The sequence below is a fragment of the Gracilinanus agilis genome, chromosome 2, assembly GCF_016433145.1.
Source record: "Gracilinanus agilis isolate LMUSP501 chromosome 2, AgileGrace, whole genome shotgun sequence".
Taxonomy (NCBI): domain Eukaryota; kingdom Metazoa; phylum Chordata; class Mammalia; order Didelphimorphia; family Didelphidae; genus Gracilinanus; species Gracilinanus agilis.
Genome location: NC_058131.1, coordinates 455,012,353 through 455,035,030, shown reverse-complemented (window position 1 = coordinate 455,035,030; position 22,678 = coordinate 455,012,353). Strand labels below are relative to the sequence as shown.

Sequence of the window (22,678 nt, the reverse complement as noted above, 5' to 3'; positions counted from 1 at the left end):
GCCACAACCATACTGGTATCATGGAAGATATTTGATAGAATCTCTTCTTTTCTTCTTTTTGCAAACAGTTAATATAATATTGGAATTATCTGACTTTGAGTTTTTATTGGAATTCACTTATAAATTCATTTGGCCCTAATATTTTCTTTGGTAGTTCAGTTAAGGACTATTTAATTTTTTTCTGAGATTGGGTTATTTAAACTCAGTTTTCTTGTTCTATTAATCATCCACTTCATTTGAGACTTTGTTGACATCTGTCTGGACAATAGTTTGATGGTTTCCTTTCATTTTTCGCAAATTCTTCCATTTCATTTTTATCTTGACAATTTAGTTTTTTCTTCCTTTTATTTTTTTTATTAAGATGAGCTAATACCTTGTCTTTTTTTCCTCCTCAAAATACTAGTTCCTATTTTATTTATTTTTATTTTATTTATCAATCAAATTTTGTTTTGTTTTGTTTTGTTTTTTATTTTATTTTATTTTTTTAAACCCTTGTACTTCGGTATATTGTCTCATAGGTGGAAGATTGGTAAGGGTGGGCAATGGGGGTCAAGTGACTTGCCCAGAGTCACACAGCTGGGAAGTGGTGTTTTGTTTTTAATTTTATTAGTTTTCTTTAATTTTCAGAATCTCTGTTTTGATTTTTAGCTTGAGCTTTTGAGCTGGCTGATTTTTTAGTTGTTGTTTTTTTTAAGGTTGTATGCCCAAAAGGGCAACTAGGTGGCTCAGTGGATAGAGACCCAGTCTTAGAGAGGAAAGGCCTGAGTTCAAATCTGGTCTCATACACTTCCTAGTGTAGCCCTTATTGCTCTTCTGCTTTGGAACCAAAATTCATTTTCAATTCTGAGATAGAAGGTAAGGTTTAAAAAAATATAATATACCCAAGTAATTTATCTATTTCATTTCTTTTTGTTGATAAAAGTGTTTGGAGATATACATTTTCCTCTAAGGACTGCTTTGATTGCCTCTCAAAAGTCATAGCATATTATATATCATTGTTGACATTTTCCTTAATAAACTTATCTATTATATTTATTAATTGTTCTTTGACCACTAAATTTTTGTTTAATAAGCTTTCATTTTCTCTTTCCCCAAATTTTATCTATGCTTGGAGAAAAAAAGGAAAAAAAAACCCTTCTAGTAAATATACATAGTCATGTAAAACGAATTCCAATATTAGCATGTCCAAAAAATAAGTGTCTCATTCTGCATATTAATTCCTCCACCTTTCTGTCTTCATTAGTCATCTGGAATCATGATTGGTCATTCTATTGAGCATAATACTTAGATCTTTCAAAATTGTTTTTAAAAGGGAGCAGCTGGGTAGCTCAGTGGATTGAGAGCCAGACCTAGAGACAGGAGGTCCTGGGTTCAAATCTGGCCTCAGCCACTTCCCATCTGTGTGGCCCTGGGCAAGTCACTAGCCTTTGCTAAAAACATAATATCTCTCCCGCCTTTTTAGGGAGAGAAGACGGGAGAGCCCCCTGGGCTCACCTGCCTTTCATGCGCTAAACTGGCAGGTATTTATCCTGCTTTATCCTAATTAACAACTAGGGGCCTAAACTTTCGGCCTCAGTTTAATGGTAAAAAGAGATATTACTCTCTGTCTTTGAATTTACAGTTCAATACTTAAACTCAGCCATTTTACCTATGTTCATTAACCGTTGACTTTTTTCAACAAATCATAAAGATATCAGCACTCTATACTTACTCTTTGGGGCCTGAGCAGGAATAGTTGGCACCGCCCTAAGTCTCCTAATTCAAGCTGAGTTAGGTCAACCTGGAACTCTAATTGGAGATGACCAAATTTACAAAGTTATCGTCACCGTTCATGCTTTCGTCATAATCTTCTTTATAGTCATACCTATCATGATCGGAGGGTTTGGTAATTGACTTGTACCACTAATAATTGGCGCTCCTGATATAGCATTCCCACGAATAAATAATATAAGCTTCTGACTTCTTCCCCCATCATTTCTATTCTTACTAGCATCCTCAACCATTGAGGCAGGAGCTGGGACAGGCTGAACAGTCTACACCCCACTGGCAGGCAACCTTGCTCACCCAGGAGCTTCCATTGATTTAGCAATTTTTTCACTTCACTTAGCAGGAATCTCATCCATCCTAGGGGCTATTAATTTTATTACTACCATTATTAATATAAAACCTCCTGCTATATCTCAATATCAGACCCCTCTATTTGTATGATCCGTAGTAATCACAGCAGTGCTTCTACTTCTCTCACTCCCCGTACTAGCCGCAGGTATTACTATACTTCTAACTGATTGAAACCTAAATACCACTTTTTTTGATCCAGATGGAGGAGGCGACCCTATTTTATATCAACATCTATTCTGATTTTTTGGTCACCCAGAAGTTTATATTCTAATCCTACCCGGATTTGGAATTATTTCCCATATCGTAACATACTACTCTGGTAAAAAAGAACCTTTTGGCTACATAGGAATAGTTTGAGCCATGATGTCTATTGGATTCTTAGGTTTCATTGTATGAGCCCATCATATATTCACCGTAGGTTTAGATGTAGATACCCGAGCCTATTTCACATCCGCCACAATAATTATTGCAATTCCTACAGGAGTTAAAGTATTTAGCTGGCTAGCTACCCTACATGGACGTAACATTAAATGATCTCTAGCTATACTATGAGCCTTAGGCTTTATCTTTCTATTTACTATTGGAGGTTTAACAGGTATTGTTCTAGCCAACTCATCATTAGATATTGTACTTCACGACACATACTATGTAGTAGCCCACTTCCACTATGTCCTATCTATAGGAGCCGTGTTTGCCATTATAGGGGGTTTTTGTCCATTGATTCCCTCTATTCACAGGCTATATACTCAGCAACCTATGAACAAAAATTCACTTCTTTATTATATTTGTTGGAGTAAACCTCACATTCTTCCCTCAACATTTTCTAGGGCTTTCAGGTATACCACGCCGATACTCTGACTACCCAGAAGCTTACACTATATGAAATGTTCTCTCATCTATTGGTTCCTTCATCTCACTAACAGCCGTAATTCTAAAAGTATTCATTATCTGAGAAGCCTTCGCTTCTAAACGTGAAATTATAAATGTAGAAATAACTACAACCAACATTGAATTATTATACGGCTGTCCACCCCCTTATCATACATTTGAACAACCGGTGTTTATTAAAACTTAGACAAGAAAGGGAGGAATCGAACCCCCTTAGACTGATTTCAAGTCAACCCCCATAACCTCTATGACTTTCTCTAAAGATACTAGTAAAATCATTACATAACTTTGCCATAGTTAAATTATAAGTATCTTAAATGCCCTATCCTATACAACTAGGTTTTCAAGATGCTACCTCTCCTATTATAGAAGAATTAATATATTTTCATGATCATACACAAATAATCGTCTTTCTAATTAGCTCCTTAGTGCTCTACATCATTATTTTAATACTAACCACAAAACTAACTCACGCAAGCACTATAGACGCTCAAGAAGTAGAAACAATTTGAACTATCATACCAGCAGTAATTTTAGTCTTAATTGCTCTACCCTCATTGCGAATTCTCTATATAATAGATGAAATTTACAACCCCTATCTTACAGTTAAAGCTATGGGTCATCAATGATACTGAAGCTATGAATATACTGACTATGATGATTTAACATTTGACTCCTATATAATCCCTACTCAAGACCTATCCCCAGGCCAACTACGACTACTAGAAGTAGACAATCGAGTAGTTCTACCTATAGAACTACCTATCCGTATATTAATCTCCTCAGAAGATGTCTTACATGCATGAGCTGTTCTATCATTAGGACTAAAAGCTGATGCTATCCCAAGACGACTAAACCAAGTCACCCTAACATCATCTCAACCAGGAGTATTCTATGGTCAATGTTCAGAAATCTGCGGATCTAACCACAGTTTTATACCTATTGTCCTAGAAATAACTTCACTTAAATATTTCGAAAAGTGATCATCTATAATGCAATCATTTTTGAGCCCTCATTCCCATACTTTCAAGTATGCACGAGACATAATATCTCCTCAAAAAATATGCCACCATTAGACACCTCTACATGATTTACCACTATCTTGCTTATAATCATCACATTATTTTGTATTTATCAACTCAAAATAATTAATCAAACACTAACACAAATCCCATATCCTACAGAACAAACAAAAACCCCAAAAACATCCTCACCTTGAGAAAACAAATGAATGAAAATTTATTTGCCCCATTCATCACACCAACAATTATAGGTATTACAACCCTACCTACCACTTATCATCCTATTTCCATGCATTATTTTATCCTCTCCTAAATGATGACTTCCTAATCCCATTCAAACATTACAAATCTGACTAATTCGTCTTATCACTAAACAAATAATGACAATACACAACAAACAAGGTCGAACCTGATCCCTTATATTAATGTCCCTGATTCTATTTATTGCTTCCACTAACCTCCTAGGACTTCTACCCTACTTATTCACTCCAACCACACAATTATCAATAAATATTGGCATAGCTATTCCACTATGAGCTGGTACAGTAATTATATAGGCTTTCGAAACAAATCTAAAATTTCATTAGCCCACTTCTTACCCCAAGGTACTCCAACCCCCATACTAATTATTATCGAAACAATTAGCCTATTTATTCAACCTCTTGCCTTAGCAGTCGACTAACAGCTAATATTACCGCAGGACACTTACTAATTCACCTGATTGGTTCAGCCACATTAGCCCTTTCATCCATTAGCATAACTGTATCAACCATTACATTCTCAATTCTATTCCTCTTAACAATCCTAGAACTAGCTGTAGCAATAATTCAAGCTTACGTTTTTACCCTTCTAGTCAGCCTTTACCTACATGATAACTCATAATGACACACCAAACACATGCCTACCATATAGTTAACCCTAGCCCATGGCCACTTACAGGAGCACTATCAGTGCTTCTACTGACATCAGGCACAATTATATGATTTCATTTTAATTCTACACTACTCCTTATAATTGGCCTAATCTCGATACTCCTAACAATATATCAATGATGACGAGATGTAGTTCGAGAAGGCACATTCCAAGGACACCATACCCCTGTAGTCCAAAAAAGACTACAATATGGTATAATCCTATTCATTATCTCTGAAGTCTTCTTCTTTATCTGATTTTTCTGAGCATTTTACCACTCAAGTCTAGCCCCTACTCCAGAACTAGGAGGCTGCTGACCTCCTACAGGCATCAACCCTCTAAACCCTCTCGAAGGATAGGCCCTTACCACAATACACAGTATTGACTCCAAGATGGAAGGTAAGGGTTTAATAAAAAAAAAAATTGTTTTTAATGGTCGTTACAGTATAAACTCTTCTAGTTCTTTTCATTCATTCTTCTCAATTCATTCAAGTTTTCTCAGTTTTCTCTGAAACTGTTCCTTTCATCATTTCTTAAAGCCTTCCCTTCATATGCCATAATTTGTTGACCATCCCCTTAGTTCCAGTTTTGTGCCAAAAAAAAAAACCCTTATATTTTTGTACTTTTAGGATCTTTCCCTCTTTCTTTGAACTTGTTTAGGCCTAGTAGTGATATCACTGGGTTTAAGGTGTCATACAGTTTAGTACTTTTTGGACATGATTTCAAATTGTTTTCCAGAAAGACTGAACTAATCCACCTTACCTTTCATCTTTGAGTCTATACTGTGTATTGGTTCAAAGGCAGAAGAGAGGTAAAGGCTAGGCAATGGGAGTTAAGAGACTTGCCCAGGGTCATACAGCTAGGAAATGCCTGAAGCAAAATTTGAACCCAGGACCTTCTATCTGTAGGCCCAGATCTAAATCCATTGAGCTGCCTAGCCCCCCCCCCCCCACAATCCTGTACTTCCTCTTGAGGTAATGTGTTCCAGAAGTATATTACCTTTCATTCTTAGTTTATTAGAGTACCTGAAATGGAATGGCAGCCAAATACTTCAGAGAGTACTATGCTTTATAGCACTCTTATCTTGAAACTCTAGGATTTTGGCTAAAGGGCTATTTCCAGGCAACTCAGAAATAAACTACAGTAACTTGGGCTTGAGCCTATCAGCACATTTACCCACAGACAAGAGGTTGATAAATGGAGTCAAGTATTTCCTTCTAGTTACTATTCTTCTTAGAAGACCGTCAGGCAACCAGAAGAGATCAAATAACCCTTTTATTTTTCCTCTTCAGTCCTTGGTCCCTTGTTTTACTTACTTCATCTCTTTCAGGAGAGATTTGCTTCCAAATGGGCTTAGCCTGAAGTTCCTCGCTAAAACCATACTCAACTTTCCTCTGGACAAATCGCCTCTTTTTCGTTCCAGCAATTGGGATGCTGAAGATCTAAGAACAGATGGGTCATATTTCAGAACAATTGAAAAGCTAATGATGTATGTGTGACTTTTGGGAATGTTTCTAGTAAACTATTTTCCAAAGTGTCATCCAAGTACTAGACTTCTGAGAGATCCAAATCACTCTGATAATGCCCAAGATGAGGATTTCCAAACTACATATACAAACAAAAGGGGCTTAATTAATTATTAAAGTGTCTACAGCCTAAAAGACAGCAATGTGTCATTGTGGCATATTAGATTGGGAAACAAGGAGCTTGGGTTCAGTTTCTAAAGAAGGACCATAATTTAAGAAGGACCAAGCAGCATTAATTGACAACAATGCATTTTATTTTATAAAGAAATAGTTGGATACATATTTTTATTTCAAAGTGAAAAGTTTTACATTGATTGATATGCCTGGCAGGATGAACATTTCTATTTCAAAGTAAAATTTTTTGCCTTAGTCAATGCACCTGGTTCCTCTAGTGCTAGCTCCATCACAAATTTTCTCTCTTACTATGTACAAAATAAATCACTTAATTTTTCTATGACTCAATTTCTCCAATTGTCACTTAAAAATATTATTTGCAAAGCTCTCAGCTTTCAACATTAAAATGTGCCATTTGTCCTGAGGAAAGAGTAGTTTGCCCCTAGATGTTTAAAATGGTTGGGTCTTGAAGGAAGAATTTTATTTGTTTATTCCAATCACTATAATATATCCCCAATTCAGAATTCTAGAGAAAACTTTACTTTGACTTAATGAAACATATGAGTTATGGGGCACCTCATGGCTCAGTGGGTAGAGCACAAGACTTGGAGATAGCGGCAAGGTGTCCTGGGTTTGAATATGAACCCAGACATTTCCTAGCTGTGTGAACTCCGGACAAATCATTTCACCCCAATTGCCTAGCCACTCTTATATTCTCATACTTAGTATAGATTTTAAGACAGAAGGTAAGGGTTTAAAAAAAACAACATGGTATGGAATCCTGGTTCTGTCATTTATTAATTATGTAACTTAAGGTAATTCACTTAACATTTCTCAGTCTCATTCCCTCAACTGGAAAAATGAGGGGATAGCGAGACTAGATAGCCGCTGAGGTCTCTTCCAACATTGAATCTATGATCCTGTATTCTAATTCGAACATACCAGGATTCCATACCATGTTCTCTGACTTCAAATCCAGAATTCTTACCACTGAGCCAAACTGCATCTTAAAATAAAAGTAGTTTATTAAAATTTAGGTAAAAGTAGGCACTAAAAAATGTTAAATTAATGAAAACAATTAATTAAATTAAATTAAGCCTGAATTACACATTATCCTTATGAATATGAAAATCTCTTAATAAAAATTAATTGCTTAATAATAGACCCATATATTAAAGGTGTCCTAGGTCACCAAAATTCTTGGTTTGAAAAAACTCTTGTTTCTTTATGAAAATTTAAATAGAGATTATTCTGGGCAAATCCTGCAATCTCTCAGTGACTCAGGCAACTTAAAATAATATATTGGGCAAAACAGTCACCCATCTGTGTTGGAAGAGGAATTTCCCCATCAGAATTTACTAATACAGTGAAATTACAGGTCTAGTTTAAAAAAAAAACAACCTAGTATTTATATTATGGTTTAAGGGCTTGCAAAGTGCTTTACAAATTTTAGCTCATTTAATCTTCACAATAACCTTGTGAGGTAGGTGCTTTTATTATCTTCATTTTATAGATCAATAAACCAAGGCTGAGAGAGGTTAACTTGACTTGCCCTAGGGTCACAACCTGAGTCAGGTCTTTCTGATTTCAAGTTCAGCTACACTACTGGTCTGCCTCACAAGACAAAACTAAATTAAACTAAATAGCCCCATAATATCATGGCATTCTGCTATATCATTTGGCAAATCAGATAGTATAATAGTGAAACTAACTTTTCCCAAATCATTGTTTCAACTTAATTCATGTTTTTCTGTAAACAATGACAGCCCCATGTCATCCTCATCATCATAGTAATAGCTATAATAATAAACATTTTTATAGCACTTTAGTATTTGCAAAGTGCTTTCCAAATGCTATCTCATTTGATGAGATAGAAGCACGTCTGTATTTGCATCTGTTTGTGAGAATGGCACTTTCATTTGCTTCCTTCTTCTGCCACTGATTTTATTGTGACCTACCTCCAGTTTCCCCATCTATAAAATAATGAATGTTGTTCTTATCCCTCATCTGTCTCCTATGGAGATGAGTGAGCTAAAGAGATCTGTGTTTCTCAGGAGAAAGGCACATGACATATTTGTTCTGGGTAGTATCTAACTCCAAACAAATGTTATTTCCTAGACAATGAGATTTTTTCCCCTTGTATAATTGGTATAGCTAATGGAATGAAATGGCTAATAGGAAATTTAGAGGGGAAATTTGGTACCCCTGGTATAGTGCCTTTAGGAACTGAATGGTTAATTCAAAACAAGCACTGTGAATTAGCCAAAAGTAAATCCATGTGATTGTCATTATTTTAGTTTGAGTCTTTTTAATTTGAATTTGCTATGTTTTGATCTCCTGAATTAAAAAAGAAATGAGATTTTACCCTGTGTAACAGTACTCTTATTATGTTGGGCTTAATTACCAGGAAAGCTAATTTGACAATTAACACTTTTTCGTATTTATCTCTCAACAGTCCATTAAAGCAAAAGGAGCACTTTTACTCCATTTTCTCAGTTTTCTTTATAATCTTTTTTTAATCAAAATTGAAAACACCACAAGGCTAGGAGGCATAGCCAGACCATAAGATGACAGATTCAGAATCCCTAAAGTTCTTCAGTGGCTAGAACGATGGTGTCAAACTCAGATAGAAATACATCCTTGTGCACCCTCATATTGACTTGGAAAACCCAAATTAACATTACCTATTGTAATGTATTTTCATTTATTAAACATTTTCTAATTACATTTTAATTTAGTTTGGGCTACACTCAGAAGTCTTGTGGGTCAGAGTCTGATATCTTTGGAATTGGACTGAATCTAAGATGAAATTCAATACAAAAGACTTCGTGATATTCAAGAAATTGACTTCACAAACACAAGATGGAGGAGGCATAGTTAGGCAGCGGTCTATGCACTTGTGATAGAAGGAAAGCTCAGTGGTATATAGACAAAGGCATTGGAGGTAGGACATGAGGTCCTACCCCCAGGTAGGAGACAGAATGGAGGAGAAGAGTGCTCCTGAGGCAGATTGGTGAAGAATGAGAAAAGGAAAGAAAAATGGGGAGATTTACAGACTTAAAAAGGGAGATTTAACTTAAGGTCCTGAAATAATTGCTGATGAAGGCTCACTTAATCTCTGTCCATCATGTTTAGCTCTGTTCCTTTTGGTCATTGTTGCTCATTTTATGTAAACCTGCCCTTAGAGTTATTAAAAGTTTATTTGACCTTGTCATCTTTCAAGTGATTTATTTGGGAAGACTGACTGAAACACCTGAAGATAAGGAGTGTCAGAACTTTGGTTTTTGGCAAGCCTGACCTCTAGAGTAGGGCCAGGCAGCTTCAGTAAGAAAGGATCCCAGAAAATAGGCAGGTGGGGACTTCAGAGCCAGACATGGCAACATTCAAGGAGGGGATCTTCTATGTGTTGTGCTTTTCAATGGGCAGCAAATTAATGAAAAAGTATTTATTAAGCACTGTAAGTGCAGCTTGGTAGCACCATGGATAGAATACCAGGCCTGGAGTCAAGAGGACCTGGGTTCAAATTTGCCCTCAGATGCTTCTTAGCTGTCACTTATGTACAATTGCCCAGCCCTTACCACTCTTCTGTCTTAGAAATGATACTAAAAGAGAGGGTAAGGATTATGAAAAAAATTAAGCACTGCCTTAAATGATAGAGACACAAAGAGAAAAAGGAGATAGGCCCTGCTTTGCAGGGGCTCATGTTCTAATCAGGGCAGATAGCACAAAGGAGGGCTCAGCTATAGGGCAAAGGGAAAGGCTCTGGAGTCCTCAGCATACATTAGGGAGTCAGATGGCAATATCTGGGAGTCCGAAGGGTGTCATGGTGGCAGTGCAGCTGGGAAGGCAGGCGATCAAATTCTAAAGTCTCTTTCCTCTTCCTTTTTCAAGAACTAATGAGTGAAGATCCTTTTGTGGTCAAGATGCAATCTGAGCCATCTGGACAGCCTGAATCCCCAAAGGATCATTATCTGATGTTTAAAGAGAATCTCTACGTAGCACATGGCAAGAAAGAATCCAACATACAGTGAGTTTGGGACTTCTTGGTCCATCTGCCTCTGGTCCCCAAATGAAGTGATGTGTGGACAAGAGCAATGCAGAATTGTGACCCCTTCCCCAGGACTATCAACATAGCTAGCAGTGTTGTCTCCAGTGACTTCCAGATCTCTCATGGAGTTGCAAAGTCCTTTGTAGGAAATTCTTCCCTGCTTCTGAGGAACTGTTCCCTATCCCATGTTCACTTCGCTTAAGAGGGAGGCTTCTCTTAGGTCCACCCCAGGGGAAAAATTCCTCAATAATGCAGTTAGATTAAGAAGTATCCCTGAAGGGTCCCTTCATTCAGGAAGGAAATAATGGACATTTTCTTTATACTTTTTCCCCCTCTTTCTGACATTCTTTTCATCTGTTTCTTCTTAGTGATCCCGAAAGCATTTTGAGTCTTGAATTTTGCTTTCTAAAAGGATCTGCAGATTATTTAGAGTATTCTGGGGGAGAGGGGTGTCTTATGGGGTTAGAGTTTTCATGTATTCTTTGACTACAAGGTTGAGTCTGGATAACAATGTTTACTTCTTAGCTTTGTTGTATGACCCTCCATAAATCACTTTAAGTCTTCCTGAAAGGTGGGACAAATATTTGTGTTGACCATGGAATTTCTCAAAAGAGAGTTCCTGTTAGAAAATGACAGAGAATTTTAGTGAATGAGTACAATAAAGACCCTAGGGCTACAATCTTCCCCAGATGAAAGAACATTGCTTTTTTCCCCAAGATATTAGGGTATAATTAACTCGTAGACTCCTATAGTTAAGATGTTGGAATTCAAATTCCCCCTTTATTTGAAGAATAAATTCCCTTTGTGATATCTCCATCACACAGTCTTCATCTTCACTGAGAGGACATGCATCAGTTCATGAAGTAGTCTATTATATTTCAGAACAATGCCAGTCATGGGCCACATCTTCCCCTGTGTGACTTCTACCATTAGTTCAGAGTCTGCCCTCTGGGCTAAGCAGTCAGATATTCTGTTTTCTAAGAAGAGATTGTTCACTGTGTGGTGCTCTGAAAAAGTGATTTTAAAAAAAGAAAACTCAGGGTGAACTTGTTAATTTTATACTAATGTCAAAGGTTATTAAAAAACATTTTAATTCTTCCAGTGTTTTCTCTCATTCACCCAACATTTACAGTTGTTAGGCAATGAGTATAAAAAGACCTTGAGAAACAACCAGCCCCTACTCCCAAGAAGTTCTCTCTGGCCTATGTAGCTCCCCCATAATGAAGTCAGGAAGTTATTTGTACCCACATACTGGCAGGATAGTTATAATTATGTCTGAAATTTCACAGCACATTAAAGTTTGCAAAACATTTAACGTGATGATCTTATTTTTTTTCTCTCACAATCCTGTGCTGTGAGGTAGGTACTTCAAGTGTCATCTCCATGTTACAGATGAGACAAGTGGCAAGTGAGACAAGGCCGATGGTCACCTATCTAGTAAGTGTCAGACAGGATTTGAATCCGAGTCTTGTCCAAAGTCTATTTCTCTCTTTTCATGATCCCATATTGCTCTAGGCACATTGAATGGCAGTTTATTACCTGCTTTAGGTGAATCATCCAGGATTTCTTTGTGATTTAGAGCTCAGAATAAAAACTAAATGGTCAGATCCTTCATCCATTCCAGATTGCCTTTGATCTCAGACATAAATGAGGAAATTTAGAATCCTGGCACAACAGTGTTGAATGTTTTGGGGGGTGGGGTGGGGGTATCATTTCAGGAAGAACATAGTTCCCCATGAGTACCAGAAACACTTCCCCATTGAGACGAAGGACCATAACTCCCATGATGAGTTGCTCCTCTGTACCTCCTGCCATGCCATTTCGAGTTACTATGACAAAAACTTGAAGCAACATCTGGTTGAAGAGTGTGAAGCCCCCATTGGCTCTGAGGAGGGACTCCGCTTGCTGGAAGATCCCGTCCATTACCAAGTGCCCTCTGGGGCCAGGGCCCTGCTCAATGCCAAGTCCTTGCCTGCTTCCAGAAAGGAAGAACTCCTACAGCCAAGGAGTTTTTTAACACAGACACTGTCACAGACCAGATGCTTCAGGAAGCAGCAAATTTGGAAACAAGGTATAAAGTTGTGATCAGATTGGGGAAGCACTTTTAAAAAGTGAAACTTTATTACTTAAGCAATAATAATAATAAGGTTTAAACCTGATTAAAAATCTGACTTAGGGAAATGGAATTATTTGCATATATATGTATATATATACATATATATATAAATCCATATGTATATCTAAATGCTTACATTATTAAGCATAAGATGCCTATGCTATTTTCTTATACTATTAAGAGAAACATAATCATAGGTTTTATAAAGTTGAAATAGATGATAGATTTTGAGAATCTCTTCTGCAGAGGGAACCATGCTTCCACAGAGGCACCACTTCATGGAATTATGAGAACACTGTCCATTTGGACTAATCATATCTTTGATTTAGGTGAGATTTTATTTTTTTTAAATTTAGAATATTTTTCCATAGTTACATGATTTATGAATTTTCCCACCCCTCTTTCCTCCCCCTTCCAGGGCTGACAAGCAATACCACTGGGTTATACATGTATCATTGTTCAAAACCTATTCCCATATTATTCATATTTGCAGTAGAGCAATCTTTTAACATCGAAACCCTAATCATATCCCCATCAAATTACGTGATCAATCATATGTTTTTCTTCTGTGTTTCTACTCCCACAGTTCTTTCTCTGGATTCTTTCTCATAAGTTCCTCTGGATTGTCCTGTATCATTGCATCGTTGCTAGTAGAAAAGTCTATTACATTTGAATTTGCCACAATGGGAGCAGAGCCAGGAGAACATTATACACATGTCTCTGTGTATAATGTTCTCCTGGTTCTGCTCCTTTCACTCTGCATCAATTCCTGGAGGTCTTTCCAATTCACATGGAATTCTTCACTTTATTATTCCTTTTAGCACAATAATATTCCATCACCAACAGATATCACAATTTGTTCAGCCAATCCCCAATAAATGGATACTCTCTCATTGTCCAATTTTTTGCCACCACAAAGAGAGCAGCTATAAACATTTTTGTATAAGTATTTTCCTTATTATCTCTTTGGAGTACAAACCTAGCAGTGCTGTTGCTGGATCAAAGGACAGGCATTCTTTAAAAGCCCTTCAGGCATAATTTCAAACTACCCTCCAGAATCGTTGGACCAATTCACAACTCTACTAGCAATGCATTAGTGTCCCAATTTTGCCACATCTCTTCCAAGCTGCCATATTGGCCAGTCTAATAGGTGTAAAGTGGTACCTCAGAGTTGTAGTTATTTGCATTTCTCTAATCAGGAGGAATTTAGAACACTTTTTCATGTGCTTATTGATAGTTTTGATTTCTTTATGTGAAAACTACCTATTCCTGTCCCTTGATCTTTTGTCAATTGGAGAATGGCTTGATGTTTTGTAAATTCAACTTAGTTCCTTATATATTTGGGAAATTTAACCTTTGTCAGAGAGTTTTTTTATAGATATTTTCCCAGTTTGTTGTTTTCCTTCTAATTTTGGTTACATTGGTTTTGTTTGTACAAAACCTTTTTAATTTCTAATTCTATTTTTAAAAAAGTCTTTTGGTATTTGATAGGTTTGGCATTGAATAAAGTAGATTAATTTTGGTAGGATTGTCATTTTTATTATTTTATTATTCTTCCTACCCATAAGCAATTAATGTTTTTCCAATTATTTAGGCCTAGTTTTAATTGTGTAAAAAGTGTTTTATAGTTGTGTTCATATAATTCCTGTGTTTGTCTTGGCAGATAGATTCCTAAATATTTTATATTGTCTAGAGTGATTTTAAGTGGAATTTCTCTAATTTCTGCTGCTGAATTTTGTTGGAAATATACAGAAATGCTGATTATTTATGTGGGTTTATCTTGTACCCTGCAGCTTTGCTAAAGTTGTTAATTATTTCCACTAACCTTTTAATTAATTTTTATCACATTATGATCTGAAAAAGTTCCATTTATTATTTCTGCTTTTCTGCATTTGTTTGTAATATTTCTATGCCCTCGTACGTGATGGATCTTTGTATATGTACCATGTACTGCTGAGAAAAAGGTATGTTCCTTTTAATTCCTATTTAGTTTTCTCCAGATATCTATTAACTCTAATTTTTCCAACATTTCATTCACTTCCCTTACTTCTTCCTTCAGTTCGACTTATCTTGTTCTGAGAGGGGAAGGTTGCGATCCCCCACTAGTATGGTCTTACTATCCATTTCCTCCTTGAACTCCTTTAATTTTTCCTTTAGAAATCCAGATGCTATGCCATTTGGTGTATAAATGTCTAGCAAAATGTAATTTCTTTGTTTATCTCTTTTCATTAGATTAATTTAATCTCTTTCAGCTTTTGATTGATTTTTTACATACCATTCATATGCATACATATCATATCATACATATCATTCCATATCATATTTACATATATATCATATCATCACATATCATATACATCATATCATCATAATCATTTTATTTCTCCATTCTCTTTCTGATTAAATTCCTTCTATCTTCTCTACTACTAAGAGTAATTTTTGATAATTACAGAAATCTTTTTTTAATGTAGACATATAAACATTTTTACCTTAATGAGTCCCTCAAATTTTCTCTTTATTGTTTACCTTTTGGGGCTTCTGTTGTGTTTTGTGTTTGGATTGCAAAATTTTTGTTTAGGGCTGGCTTATCCCTCAGGAATGCTTGGAAATCTTCTATCTTATTGAATGACCATTTTTCCCCCTGAAAGAATATACTGTTTTGCTAGATAGGTGACTCTGGGTTGTAAACCCACATCTTTTGTCTTCCTGAATATCATATTCCAAACCTTTCCATCCTTTGATGTTGAAGTTGCTAAGTCCTGTGCAATCCTGATTGTAGCTCCATGATATTTGAATAGTTTCTTTCTGGCTGCTCGAAATATTTTTTCCTTGGCTTGGTGGCTCTTGAATTTAGCTATTATATTCCTGGAAGTTGTCATTTGAGGATTTCTTTCTGGAGGTGATCTGTGAATTCTTTCAATTTCAATTTTATTTTCTTATTATTATTTTTGATCATTTCTTATAATATGATGTCCAAGGTTTTCCTTAATCATGGCTTTCAGGTAGTCCAATAATTCTCAAATTGTCTCTCCTAGATCTGTTTTCTATGTCAATTGTTTTTTCAACAAGATATTTCATGTTTTCCTCTGTTTTTTTTCATTCCTTTGATTCTACTTTATTGTTTCTTGATTTCTCATGAAATCATTAGTTTCTGGATGATCAATTATGATTTTTAAGATCTGATTTTCCTCTGTCAGTTTTTGGTTCCCCTTTGTCAATTGGCCCATTTCTTCTTGAATCACTTTCATTTCTCTTTCCCACTTTTCCTCTGCCTCTTTTAATTGGTTTTTGAAGTCTCTTCCAGACTCTGTGTCCAATTCATATTTTTCTTTTGGACTTTTCTTGTGTTTCCTTTGCTTCTGGTGCTTTTTTTGTTGTTTGCTCATTTTTCCCATCTAGTTATGGGTAGGCTTGGGGGATGATGTGATAGTCTGAGGGCTGAGAGCTCTGAGATCCCCCTTCCCCTGCTGATTCAAATGACCCTTGAGATGCTAATAGTTTAAAGATTTTCCTCAGGCTTAGGTGTAAGTTTTTATCTCACTCTGCTCTTAATCAGGTCAGAGGCTTATCAAATTCAAGCCCCAGCCTTAGGATCAAGTTTTTGGTCTCACTGTGTACTTGATCCAATCAGGCTCATCCTCAATTGTCCTGTCTTGGAACTCTGCCCTGAGCTATAGGCAAAAAGATCAGTACTTAGTACTTAATACCATCATCCACCACATGGTGTGAATTAAGTCCTTGTCCCAAGTCCAAACTAGAATTCCCTGGGCTAGAGTTCCAGACTTCTCCACAGGTTTGAAATTTCAAGGGGTATGGGTTGTTTTGTACCTCTTTTTGCCCAGGCAGGATCTCAGGATCTGGATGTTGGCTTTGAACCTTGGACAGCAGATGTGGGGTTGGGGTGTGTGGCTTGCTCTTGGTTTACTCTACCCTCTTTGCTACAGCTTCTTGCTGACTCTGCTCTCCTCTCACCTCAGTGTCCCAGATATTTTTTGCCTACTTTTGGGGTTTTTCTTTTTTTGAAAGTTGTTTTACTCTGTCTCCTTGTTCTTTCACTCCTGTATCATTTTGTGATGATATTTTAATCTTGGTTGGAGAGGATTCTCATGGTGGTACAGAGCTACTCTGGATCACTTTGCTATTTTGGCTCCACCCCGCAGAAGTAAGGTGAGATTTTAGAAGTATTTCAGTGGGTACAGTAGAAAAATTTAAAAAATGCAAAGGTTTTCTGGGTTATATACTGGTTTTCCCTACTGAATCTCAATTAGTAGCATGAAGTATTTAAAATGATTACATTTCTAAGACTCTAAAGCCCTACTGATCCTAGTGTTTTTTTGTGTTTTGGTTTTTTTTTGCTACTTATTTTCTTAAATAATAGATTACATTTACACAGTAGTTTTTCTGTCAGTATTCCTTTATCTATTATCTCATTTTTTAAAAATTCTCACAAAAACTTGTAAGGATAACTTATGAAAACATTACCGTTTTATGAATAAACAAAGCCATTTAAAGGTAAAGTGACTTAACCATATGATAAAATATTGTACCACTATTGAGAATGAAACAGAGCTATTAAAAATGAAGGTGTAACCTCCATTCTTTCTTTGCCGAGTTGGAGTACTTTGGGTTTGGGACATTGTCAGCCTTACTGTGTTGGTTAGTTTTGCTGAAATGCTTTCTCCTCTCCCTTCCCCCACCCCATTTTTGGTTATAAGGTATAATAGCTCTCTGGGTAGAGGAGAGGAAGGATGTATTTGGAAATGAAGGAAATAAAAAAATGTCAAATTTTTTTTTTAATTCAAAGAAACAAATATTTTTAAAAATCAGGAAATTGAATGCTTTTCTTTTTCTATAGAGGCACATAAGAAGGGCACGCTTGTTTTACTAAGTTTATGATGTGTTCCATCATAAAATGTCTTCTCTTTGAAGTTCTGTTCCCTAAATTCATCTTACTAGGTTTGGATGGTTGATATATTTACAACTCAGAAGAACATCTATTTGAGAAAAGACAAAAATGAGTTAATAGATAACTTCGAAAGAGCAAGAACTAAATATCTACAAATACGTTTAGGGCATTGCCTTTTCTAGACATTTGAATTAATGGAGTGTCTTGCTTAAAAACAGCAAGGAGACCAGTGACACAGGGTCATAGAGAATGTGGGAATAGAACAGGGAGAAAGTTATGCATAACTCCCCTGGTGTCTGCAGGGGACGGACCTTATTTGGGGTGATGCTGAGAGCACTTTTTTGGAGTAATCTTTTAAAGGAGATGGAATTCCTTTTCAAATAGCACCTCATTAATGTTTAAGACATTCTTAAAAGTAGGAAGGTAGCAGAGACTATTCTCTCCATTAAACAGCAACTGCTCTGATTGAAATATACTTGTGTATGTAGTTTATGAACCTGTTTCTAAAGAAGAAAGCCATATAGAAATGAACCATAACTTTCTATACTGCATAGGCTACTTTCTTGCCCAAACCAGATTCTGAATAGGGGGTGAATGTGGGCATAAATTACTGTTTAGAATGGATAAACTAGGGGGATGGTGGGTTGGCATCTTCCTGGTCTGAAAATCCCCTGCAGAGTGATGATAAACTTTTTAAAAATTAACAACATAATTTATTGCTTAAAAATTTTGTCTGATCTCTCTATTGTTTTTATATCACTTTCATTTACAAATATCTCATTTGCCTGTCCTATGTAGAGAGTTGTCCCTTTTAACAAAAATTTAAAAAAAGAAAACAAAAACGGTTTTAGTAAAATTAACTGACACACTTCCCAGGGTTTCACCCCTCTCCCAACCCAACCCACTCTGGTTGACACAGTGTCCCAAAATGCTAGCTTCATCCTTTTTGTCTTGGCAGAATTAACAATGAGAACTATGTTCCCCATGGACTGAAGGTGGTACAGTACTATACAATTCCCTCATTAAGCTGGAAAGTCACTGGTGCCAACACTTCTTGGACTCCATGAAACCCAAACATCTGGTGGAGCAATACTCAGTCAACTACAATCATGAAAATCTCCTCTGAAAATATGGGGATAACTTGCTAGTCAAGCTAGCAAGTTAGCTTCTCTCTTAGAATATGAATATTGAGGGAACTGGGGAGGAAGGTGCTTTCTTTTGTTCTCCTTCCCATTTGAGACAGCATTAAATGTTAGAGTTTCTTGTATTAAAATTCAGAAAAACTAATCTCTGGGTTTCATGAGCCCCCCTGGTGTGGCTAGGCAGAACTTCCAAAGAATGGCTTAAGGTTTTTTTTTTGGTTTTTTTGTTTTTTAATTTTAAACCCTTAACTTCTGTGTATTGACTTATAGGTGGAAGAGTGGTAAGGGTAGGCAGTGCGGGTCAAGTGACTTGCCCAGGGTCACACAGCTGGGAAGTGTCTGAGACCGGATTTGAACCTAGGACCTCTGGTTTCTAGGCCTGGCTCTCAATCCACTGAGCTACCCAGCTGCCCCCGGCTTAAGGTTTTTGATTACTAGTTGGGGAAGCTCAATTTGTCTTTTAGAGGACAAGAAAGGCTTTTCTTTGAATTTTTCTTTCCCTCATCTTACCTCCTGGAGGCAAGAAATAAGAGAACGAGAGGAGTTTTTATTCCTAGTCTGGTTCCTTAGGTCCCTATACAAAGGGGGCTGTGGTCAGTTTTAGAAAGTCAATCATGTCACAGTTGAAAGGGACGAAAAATCTTTTTCCTGAGGAACCAAATTCATTGTCCCCGATTCAGTTTTGAAATCAAGCAGCCCGTTCTGAATGAGTCTTATGAGACCCATCAGTGTGCCAGCGCTCAAAATAGTAGCTTCTCGTCAACTTATTACTGGAAAAGAATTATTTTGGGGCCAAAGATTTTCATTTGGGAGGACAGAAAGGAGGGATGAGAGTCAGGGTTATGGCTCCTTGCAGACATCAGGAAATAACCTAAATAATTTGCTCTTCTTTTCCTATCCTGCTGTTCCCTGTTGATGATGCAGCCTTTTTCTGGTAAAGAGACTTCCCCCTTTCAGAATTAAGGTAAAGTTTCTGCATCACTCCTCCCTCTTCACCTCCCACCCCCATTTGCATCACTGACATCTTTTTAATCCCTGATTTATCTCCAAATCTGTTTATCTGTTTGGTTGGGTTGCAAATATTTAGAACCCTAAAATAACTACTTTTGATACTGGTGAGAGTGTTCAAAATGCAGTCATTAATAATTGCATATTTTTCTGAAATATTGATATATCTTGTTGTGTGCTTCAGTGGCTTAGCAAGGAAATATGTGACCAGCATGCAACAGAATGTATGATTCTGTAATTGTCTCCATGTTGGTGATGGTTGCTCTAATATTGATGAATAAAAAAAAACTTTTCTAAATTTAAAGCAAATAGATCCTAGATTTCTTAAGTTTAAAAAAAAATCTATAGAATACATTTTTTGAGGGGGATGTGAAATCCAGGCCCACAGATTCATCACACCTGCCTGTGCAAGTATATACACACTCACTTCAGACATGGCTTTAATAGCATCATCCCATCCCTCCCTCAGCATCCTCACACTTCCCTGGATATCTGTATCACAAACTCAAATGCATGTTCAGCCAGGCACTCCCAGGGGCTTGAATGGGAAAGCCTTGACAAGGACTATAGCGCCCATCAACCCTGCCCACTAGTGTGGTTACCCAAAGAGGTTACTCAGGTTCTTGTTACCACCATGCTCTCTTGGACCTGGGTATGGAGAAGGAAGGAATTGGGGCAGGAGAGAAAAGCAAAGTGATTGTGGTTCTCTCCTCCAGCAGGGGTTGCTCTTCGCCACAGGGAGAAAGAGAAACTGGCTCTTTCTCTTCTCCAACCTCTTTCCTTCAGGTCCAATAAGTTTATCCTGAGCCTCCTTAGCAACCTGTTATCAAGGCTGACATTCTATCCCTCCTGCCTCTATGTCCAAACCAAATCCTCCAGGAAAAAGACAGACACTTCTCATCCAGCCCACACATTTTCCACATTGACAGATAAGTACTTAAAGGGACCATTGTCTCCATGGTCATCATTTCTGTGGATTCAGAGATTTCCCTCCTCTCTCCTTTATCTTTTGTCCCTTCTCTGCATCTCCCTTCCTGTTTTCAGATCTTCTGATAGTTTAATTTTTACGTAAGGTACCTATTTCCTCTTAAATAAAGACCAGAGCTAGGTTCTCTTTACAGTGCAATGACTAATTTCCCATTTTGGGATGAAAAAAGTACAACACCAAAAGATTAGTTACTGCTGATTGAGAGTATTGTAGTCTTAATTATAACTCCTTTAACCTTGTTACAAAGATTAAATGGCAAAATCTGTTCCACAGAAATACCCATTTTAATCCATCACTGATTTTAGGCTTGGAGATGCTTTTTTTTTTTTAACTCTTACCTTCCATCTCAGAATCAAAACTATGTATTGGTTTCAAGGCAGAAGGTCTAGACCCGTGTTGGCGAACCTGTGATTTATATGCCAGAAGGGGCTGTTCCCCTCCCCCTCTCCACATCTCCTGAGGACATTTCTCACTTCACCCGTCCTCTCCCCAGTAGCCCAATGGAGGCACTTCCTCCTTCCCCTGTCTGGGAAATCTCATTTGCATTGTGAGGGTTGCAATTTGGGCACTCAGTCTCTAAACTGTTTGCCATCACTGGTCTAGGCAATTGGGATTAAGTGATTTGCATAGGGTCACACTGCTAGGAAATGTCTGAGGCCAGCTTTGAACCCAGGACTTCCTGCCTCTAGGCCTGGTTCTTGAGACACCAAGCCATGTAGCTGTCCCCAACAATGCTTTTTTGCATTGTGCTATGCCACTATAACTTGAGATAATAAAAATTCTCATATTGCTCACTTCATTGGCTAAAAACATTGAAAATCTATAATAATGCATTTTTTCCAACATGATAACGTATCAGATCCCTATCACTTAACTCAGTATCTTAATAAGAATTTATTTATCCATTTAGCCAGTGACTTAGCAGGCTCCCCAGCACTGTGGCAGGGCAAGGGCAGGCGAATTTTGTTGGAGTACAGAGAAAGGAAAATCTAGATTGTAGAGATCTAGGCATTTTGGAGATTTCTCTTGGGTGTGAAATAAAGGCTATTCTGTACAACTAAAAGAAAAAGATCCATATACACAACAGAGTTTTGGTGTTAGTTTGTTTTTCTGTCAAAATAGCAATATAGAAATGGGTCTAGTCAGCAGAACAGAGTGTAGTGACTTGCTTGATCTTGCAATGACCCCATGTGAGCAGACCTTTTTCTACCCTCAGATGACCAGAGATCTGAGAAAGGCACTTAGCAATGAAGTATTCAGAGAAAGGGTGGAAATATGCATTTATTAATCACCTAATATGCACCAGGAACTGTGCTTAATACTTTGTCTCATTTGATTCCCCCAACAACCTGGGAGGAGGGTAATAATATTCCTATTTTATAATTGAGAAAACTGAGGCAGACAAATTTAAGAGACTTGCCCAGGGTCACACAGATATTAGGTGTCTGAGGCTGGATTTGAACTTTCCTACTCTAGGTCCACGATGTCTTTCTTTTCTTTAAAAAACATTTTTTATAGAAATTTTTACCTTCCATCTAGAATCAATACTGTGTGTTGGTTCCAAGGCAGAAGAGCAGTAAGGGCTTTGGCAATGGGGGTTAAGTGACTTGCCCAGGGTCATATAGCTAGGCAGAGAGAGAGGGAAAGAGAAGATGTAGGGCAGTAGCTTGAGGGCATGGTAGGGACTACAATGAAGGTCTTTTAGGGATAGAGAAGACTTGGGCAGTTGAGAGAGAAGGAGACAGAGGGACAGAGGGAAAGACAGAGACAGAGAGGGAGAGAGACAAAGAGGGAGAGAGAGACAGAGAGAAGAAGGGGGAGGGAGAGAGTGAGAACGACATAAAGCATGAGAAAGGAAGGAAGGAAGGAAGAAAGAAAGAAAGAAAGAAA

The 22,678-nt window shown here is 37.2% G+C and overlaps 1 pseudogene; it reads left to right on the top strand.

The window, feature by feature from the left end:
• The window catches only part of LOC123233979, a 37,853-nt pseudogene extending 19,038 nt beyond the window's left edge, over window positions 1–18,815 (top strand).
• The last annotated feature ends 3,863 nt before the right edge of the window (window positions 18,816–22,678 follow it).